Source organism: Triticum dicoccoides, chromosome 5B, assembly GCF_002162155.2.
Source record: "Triticum dicoccoides isolate Atlit2015 ecotype Zavitan chromosome 5B, WEW_v2.0, whole genome shotgun sequence".
In the NCBI taxonomy this organism is placed as follows: Eukaryota; Viridiplantae; Streptophyta; class Magnoliopsida; order Poales; family Poaceae; genus Triticum; species Triticum dicoccoides.
Window position 1 is genome coordinate 666483836 of NC_041389.1, and position 8103 is coordinate 666491938.

At 50.4% G+C, this 8103-nt stretch overlaps 1 non-coding gene and 1 pseudogene across 1 annotated transcript; both read right to left on the reverse strand.

Moving 5' to 3' along the window:
* Positions 1-323: 323 nt before the first annotated feature.
* LOC119310437 lies at positions 324-1591 on the reverse strand (annotated as a pseudogene).
* A 6036-nt stretch (positions 1592-7627) lies between these two features.
* LOC119313400 lies at positions 7628-7723 on the reverse strand. Its single transcript, XR_005151690.1, has one exon. It is a non-coding gene; the product is annotated as a small nucleolar RNA snoR1 (small nucleolar RNA).
* Positions 7724-8103: the final 380 nt, after the last annotated feature.

Sequence of the window (8103 nt, forward strand, 5' to 3'; positions counted from 1 at the left end):
GAGCTTACCACACAGAATCTAAATATGTAGCGCCAACTACTTAAACAAATGACAGTTCATCCTAACTACTATCAAATGACAGTTCAAATTATTAAGAGTCATTGGCTAAATATATAGGGGATAGTTCATCGGTGTTTCTGCTACCAGATCTTCCTCTTCCTCTTCTTCTGCTTCTGCTGGTGCTTCTGCTACTGCCGCTGCTTCTTCTTCTTCTTCTTCTTCTTCTTCTTCTTCTTCTTCTTCTTCTTCTTCTTCTTCTTCTTCTTCTTCTTCTTCTTCTTCTTCTTCTTCTTCTTCTTCTTCTTCTTCTTCTTCCATCTTCTTCAAATCCTGCACTGACCTCTGTTAAGCCACATCGCCTTTGCCCACTCCAACCTTTTGTTCTTCCAAGCATCATTGTCAAATGCCTCCACACCATGGACGGAGCTAACAACATCGTCAGGCTCGACCTCTTCCTCCTCAGGCACGTGTTCATCAAAGCCCCACTGGAGGATCCAGTTATGCAGAATGCAACAAGCAAGAACTAGCTTAACCTGAGTGGAGTATGGGTGGAATGGCTTCTGATCCAGGATCTTAAACCTATTCTTCAGAGCTCCAAATGCCCTCTCAACAGTTACTCTAAGGCTGGAGTGTCTGAGATTAAACAGCTCCTGTGCAGTCCTAGGATAGTTCCTACCAGAGAACTTGTTGAGATGGTACCTAGTTTTCCTGAAGGGTGGAAGAATACCCGGCCGACATGCATAGCCAGCATCTCCAAGGTAGAACTTGTCGTCGGGGATGTTGATCCCATTAGGTCGACGCATGTTGTTAGTGAGGATGTTAGAATCATGTGCCGGCCCCACCCAGCCAGCCAGCACATATGTGAACTTTAGATCAAAGTCAACAACAACAAGCACATTCTGGCTTGTGTAGTGCTTCCTCCCCCTGTATGTTGCAGACTGTGACCTAGGAACTCTAGCAGTGACATGAGTACCATCTATTGCCCCAATGAAATCCTAAAAATGGCATCACAAGTCTGTGTTAGTGCTCAACTTGAACAATACAAGCATATCAAGCCATGAATAGTGTATATTGTCAATGCTCACCTTGAAGTATGGATACCATCTTGGGCTTCCGCGAATCTTGGGTGGAGTCTAACAGATGGTCTCCTGATCATCTCTCCTCTAAGATCCCCAATAGCAAAAAGCACTTGCTTGAAGTACCTAGAGATGGTCTCCATTGGTCTCCTGAACGTGTTGTGAATGACCCTAAACCTCTGGTTATGGCCAACAACATGAAGGAACATGGCCACTTGCTCTTCGAAACTGGTGTTGATGCTATCTTGTAGCAGCCCCCTTCTCCTGAAGGTCTCGACAAGCCTGGCAAATGATGCTCTTTTCATTCGAAGCATCCACAGAGCCTCGACGTCATTGCAGTTGTAGATGTAGTTCAGATTTTGGATCCTCTCCTATTCCCAGGGAAACAATGGACAATAGCGGATCAAAGGTCTCCCAGCATGACGAACAGCTCTCTAGTGCATGAACATGACCCATGCCTGAATCACACTAATCAGTACTACTGCCTGGATTATCAGCCTCATCCGCGCGTCCATATCCTAGTCAACATCGACGGTTCGTTCAGTGGGAAATCGATCCTACACCTAGCCTAACGGCCTAAGAACTAAACTAACAAAGGGGGGAGGGGGTGCTGCTTACCGTCATCGGAGACGAGGACGGCTTAGGGGTGAGCCATGGCACAGACAAGGTCGACCAGACAATGGCCAACAGCAAGGGGAGCACCAGATCTGCGGCAAACGCCGCCGCCTCTTTTGCCGCCGCCGCCCCCTCTAGCGCAGAGCTGAAATCGCAGCCGCCTTCGGTGGTGAGGCAGTAGGGAAGAAAGAGGGCAGTGGCTATGGGTGAGCGAGTGAAAGGGGGGCGAGGCTAGATTTGGCGCTGGGACGGCGCGCCAGATTTCCATCTCCTTCCATCCCCTTCGCCCTCGCCTCACACTTGCCCATGCGACCTCGCGCCGCACTCAGCCTGGCTCGCGAGAAACTGCCGATCCAAGCGTTTCTAGCGATCTAGGCTCTAGGCTGCTTTGAAAAGCGTGCGATGCATGCCCAACAGTGAAACCAGACAACCAAACAGGCCTCTCCCTTCCAGTGCGGGCCTGGTTGGGCTCGATGTGGGCAACCAAACACGCCCTTAATGGATATGCACATCTTCATGTGAAATCCAAGTTCAATCTCTTAAAAATATAATGCAACAACTACCATGATTTTCCCATGTAAAAATGTATTTCATACAAACTATTGGTATGTTCATCCCATAATACGTGTAGCAATTATTTTTTCAGTTTCATTTGAAGTGTAAGCTTTTGAATACTTATGAACAACAAGGTGCACATTAAATATTTTTGTTGCGCCAAAAAAATCCAAAAAAAATCTGTATATGATAGTTCTTATGTGATATCGACCTGCAAGTTTCGACAAATGTTTTATTAGGAGAAACAAATAAGAGAAATTTTTACGCACAAAAAAATTGATGTAAAGTTTGACGCTCCAGGTAAGAGGTGCACATGAACTCGAGCTCAAAAAGAACTTTTCTGACTCTTAAGAACATAGTAGTGTGTTGTTTTGCAGTCAGGTAAAGCTTTTGAGTCTTGCAAGTATGCTATCATCAACACCTTCTCTATCCAATCATATAAGAAACCAAACTATCATTGAATATTGAGAGAAGATTGGGAGTAATATTAAAACTTTGGAAAGAATTGAAGCATCTCGAGCTATTGCAAAAGAGTTTAGGAAGTACAAGTCGAAAGGGGCTTCAATTTCTCTCTCTTTTTCTTGAATTCCTATGCTTTATATGATTTCCCAATAAATTTATGTCATATACAATTTGCTTAACATTCATACTTGGGTGATCAGACGAACAAGTGTGTCGAATAACTTTTTTAAGTAGTGCACACACTGCAACAAATGGCATGAATATTAAAACGTCCCAAAGCATCCTAAGAGCATCTACAACCAGACCCCTATACCCACCCCAAACGTTCGGACGGGTTATTCGGTCAGTGCCCAAACAGAAAAACGCCACTCAACCGGCCTCCCCATAGCTTGCCCAAACGGCCAGACTGATTAGCACTCCCCATATCCAACACAAATCTGGGGCAGATATGGGGACGCCCGGACATGCCCGTCACGTCATATCCGGCCAACGCTGGCCCACCGGGCCCACATAAAATGGACCCTATCCGTACTCCGGCCAAAACCCTAGCTGCATTCCACTCCACTACACTCCGCTCCCCTCCAGTTCACTCTCTTGGCCCACAAGCTCCCGTATGGCGATCTTCTACCTTCTCCGGCATGGCGGGCAGTCGATCCGAGTCCTACACCTCCAGATCCGTTGATTCCGAGGTCATCCCACGCGGCCCCGAGGAGGAGATGTCGTCCGCTTTGCGCTCCGCCGCTTCCGGGAAGAGGCCGTCTGATGGTAGCGCTCAGACTCCTTCTGCCAGGAATCTATTGCGTCTGTCCAAATAACGCATCTTGCGTAAATATTGTTACTTCAATGACTTTTTGATGACGAAGTAAAGGCATAATGGAGCTCAAAAAACCAATCCATGTCACTAGTTTCTTAGAAGGTGTCATGGCAGCATTTGGGTGATGTGAATGAACGAAATGTGATGGCAGACTTGATCATGTAACTATGGCGGAGAAATTGGCTGGTGGCGCCGTTGCTGGTGGCGAAACGGCCTGGGGGAGTAGAGGGCGCGGCGCCGGTGGCGATGAACCACGGCAGAGACGAGGGCGACGTGTAACACTGACTGTTAGTTCAGATCTCGGCGAGCTGATCCAGCCAACTTTCACTCCGCGCCAAGTCGGATCCAAATTTCAATCCGCGCCAATTCGGCTTCGATTGCACCCTGCTGCTGCTTGGTTCCTACGCTTCCCGGCCGTCCCACTCCGACGCCAACACGTACGTAGGGCCGGCGAGCCTCCTCGCAATCAAAAAGTCATCGCGCTGCCTTGATAAATAGCCTAGCGTCTATACCATCTTCTCATCGCAATCTCCTCCTCGCCGATCAGCTCCTCCTCCGCAACCACCCACCGCCAAAGAGTAGACCAAGCCATGCCGGCTCTCATGGCGAAGCGCTCTTCCTCGGAGCGGTGCGCGATCCGCCGCGAGCTCCACCGGCGCAGGAAGCTCGCCGCCGCGCCCAATGGAGGGATCGCCAAGAAGTCATCTACTGTCGCGTCGATCCAGAAGAAGCCGTCCGCCGACGAGCCAGCCGGACCGGCGACCACGAAGCCGTCGTCCATGACCATGCCGATGCCACGCCCGCGAGCCGGAGTCGCGACCTCGCCTGCGTCGATCCTGCAGCACGCGCCGGCCGCAGTGGCCACCAAGAACAAGAACCAGCCTGCCGCCGTGGCCAAGGGAGACGGCGCCGCCGCCAAGGAGATCGCCTCTGTGCCGCCGGGGAAGATTGCCAAGAGGTGCACCGCCCCGCCGCGCCGATCCGCGCTCAACCCGGCCGTGTCCAGCATGAAAGTTTCCGCCGTCAAAAGGGCCTCGGGAGTTCCCAACAAGTCAGCGTCACCCTGCCGATCCTCCACCGCCGGAGCAGCGTACATCAAGAACATGCCAACCTTACCGGCCCGGCCGCGCTCTCCGTCGACCTCGGTGAAGAAGGGCATGACGGTGAAGGTGCGCACGCGCGCCGGGATGCTGCCGACGGGGCACTGCCTCGTGCTCTGGCTCGCCGCCCGCGTCGTCTCCGCCGCAGCGGACGACGACGGCTTCCTCGATGTGATGTACAACGGCAACTTCCCCCGCGACGACCCCTCCCGAACCGTGCGTGTCGCCATGGACGACGTCAGGAGCATGCCCGCCATCGACGTCGGCGAGAGTTAGAGCCGGATGGATGGCCAACTACGAGGAGTACAAAGCTGATCATCAATTCAGAGTTTCAGACTGCATGGAGGTGTTGCATCTGCAATTCTGCATTGTGGAGGCTTTTCGGCTACAGAAGCTTCGACGATCTATGACGAGTGTAGTCTTCTTCATAGCTGTGTGTCGACTGGAGATCACCCGGCCGGACTTTATTGTTTCTGTAAATCTGGTAGATGATGTAATGAAACTATATTTGAGAATCAATAAAGAGAGATTCTATTGTTATGTGAACCTTCGTCACTCATTTACTACCTCTTCTCTACCAAAATAGAAGACGTTTTTGCAGTAGGGTAAACATGCTTGGCGGTGGGGTTTCCACCCTAGGGCAGAGAATGCTAATGAAATTAGTCCTCAACTGGTCCTAAAGAGATTGTAGAGAATGAAAATTGTACAACAATCAACTATTTGTTATATTCGTGATTTAGGCATTTAGCTGACTTTTGGCGGTACAAATCAGGCATGCCTGTATATATTCAGCATTTTCGCCTGTCTTCAGATTATTTGCTGTTTTTATAGTTACAGCTATGATGTGCTACCTGCAAATTCGATGTTTAAGCAGCATCAAGAACTAGTTCCAATAATCCAAGCAGCCAACATTATGTTGCAGAGGATTCAGGACCTAACTTAGTTTTCTGTTTTAACTCAATGGTGTCATGATTTTTCAACAACTTATCTGTATATGGCTGTTTGGGAACCTGCTCTACATGGGCAACAAGAACACAGAGAAGGCACAGACTCCACAGTATAAACATACAGCACAAAGAACTTGCTGGACACATATCCATCATGTCCAGAACTTTCTGGCAACATCCCCTCGCATTTTCCCGTAACAAAGTATCAAGAGGCATCGCAGAATAATTTGGTCAAAAATAAATTGTCTGGCATATGCCAAGCATAGTACACATAATTCGACACAAATAATTTCTCGATTGAAAGTACTTAGACGAAATAGGGTTTCCCCCTTTGTATTAAAGCAAACATCACCGATACAATCAGATAGGTACTGGGACAGAAGCAACACATGCACGCCCAAAAGAAACAAAATAGAAAAAGAAAAGAAACAAATGCCGACACCGGCGGATCAACAAAAACGAAGAAGCTTCGCGACCGCCGCGCCCACCGGGGATCCTCCACTAAGCTCCTATACTCCGAAGCGCCGGTACCAATCAACACCTCCAAGAAGTGACGCGACGATGACGACGCTGCTACCAAGGGTTTCCCCCGGTACGCGACGAGGAGAGAGGAAGGGTACCCCCGACACCCTCCAGGAAGGTTCCACGACACCCTTAGGCACCACCGCGTCGGAGTCGGCTCGGACGACAGGGATTTCTCCCGATCCCAACCTTCACCTCGGGCGCTCCGGAGCACACCACCAAACAAACCACCACTCTGTGCCAAAACGGTCTTGAAGCTTCCACGCCGTCTCACCACGGCACCGTGAAAGGGGCCCTCTCAACGAAGAAGAGGAGCCGGGACTCGGGACAACAGCATCGTCGGCACGCGGGAGGGCCCAACCTCCACCGTCACAGACGGAAACCGACCGAACGTGACAGCAGGTGCATACCGATCCCGTGGGCCCACAGGTCCGGCCGGGTCCTCAGATACCCGTAAAGCTCCCCCCGTCACACTGCAGCAGGCACGTCGTCGGCGCTACCACCTCGAGTCCGAGCCGCTCCTCCTACGCGCCACGCAGAGGCCGTCGAAGCCACGCCAATGGCCAACCCGCTAGGACTCAGATGGGGCATGGAGGGCCCAGATCTAGGCCGGGGACGCACTGCCGACCATCGCACGCCGCCCTGCCGCCAAGGGAAGCACCGCCACCTTGCCCACTGCCGGCGACCGCCACCGGGTCGCTGCCTAGCCGAGCAGCACCGCCACCGTCCCCTGCCCTGGGAAGGGGACGAGCGCTCAAGGATAGAAGGTCCCGCCGCTGGCGGCACCACCCGGGCCAGCGCCGGGTGCACCCGCCGGCGGTGGCGGGGGAGATCCAGTGGAGGGGAGGGCCGAGAGGAAGGGGAGGGGTGCACCACCCCGACCACCTCCCGAGGAGGCAGCGCAGGTGCGGGATCGGGAGGGGGAGGGTAAGAGGGGGCGGAAGGGTCGGGGCGCGCACGCCAGGGGCGGCGGAACCCCTAGCGGGAGGGTGCAAGGGACGCAGCTTCGGTGCCTTAAAGGCACCTGCCTTTGGGTCACTGACATGTGGGCCAGCCACCTGTTGGGCCCACATGTCATAGACACAAAGGCAGGCGCCTTAAGGCACCGAAGCATAGTCTGGGTGCGAGAGGGAGCGGATCGGGGTTTGCTTCAATTGGGCATAGCTTTGACAGTACTCACATATCTTAATCTAATAAACTGGCCAAACATATATCTGGAGGACAAGAATATCTCTCGAAACAGCTACGCCCAATCTGTTTGTTGATTGTGAGATAGAATCATCATTGTTTGTTATTCAACCTCTTCCACAAGCAGCAAGAAATAAGTAGCACATGAAAACATGGAAGAAGGTAAAGAAACAGAACAAATTATGATGATTCTATCTCACAATCTATACTGCAATAAAAAGAAGACATATGCATCACCGCATATCCACTATTGGCAAAAATTATGGCCATCTTAAAATGGACAGGAACAACGACACGACAAAATGAAAGTAGCACCAGACCAGAATCATTAGATCAATGATAAACAAGAGCTCAGAGGGTTGCTAATCTGCTCATGGAAGGGATAACAGGGCAAATTCTTTCTCAAACAGGAGGTGTCAGAAGTAAGCAATGCTAATCATGGCCGCACCACCTTACTAACAACACTAGAAACTCAAAGAAATCCAAGCAAATAATAAAAGTCCAATATTGGTAAAAGAAGCATTCAAGAAATCCAATTATCCGAGAGTTCATTTTACAAACATAGTAGTATAGTCTTTGATAAACATGTTAAGAAAACATTGTTAAATGTTGAATCATAACCATGAATAATTTGCCTTTCAAGTTGATACCAAAGATGACACACTAGCCAAATCTGAGCATAGAGCATAGATACATGAACAACAAATCAAGTGGGGCCTCAGGAACAATAGTCAACATCCACACTAACACAAGTTAAATCTAAGCATAGATATTGTCAAGCATGCAGCTACATGGCATACATCACACACACACACACACACACA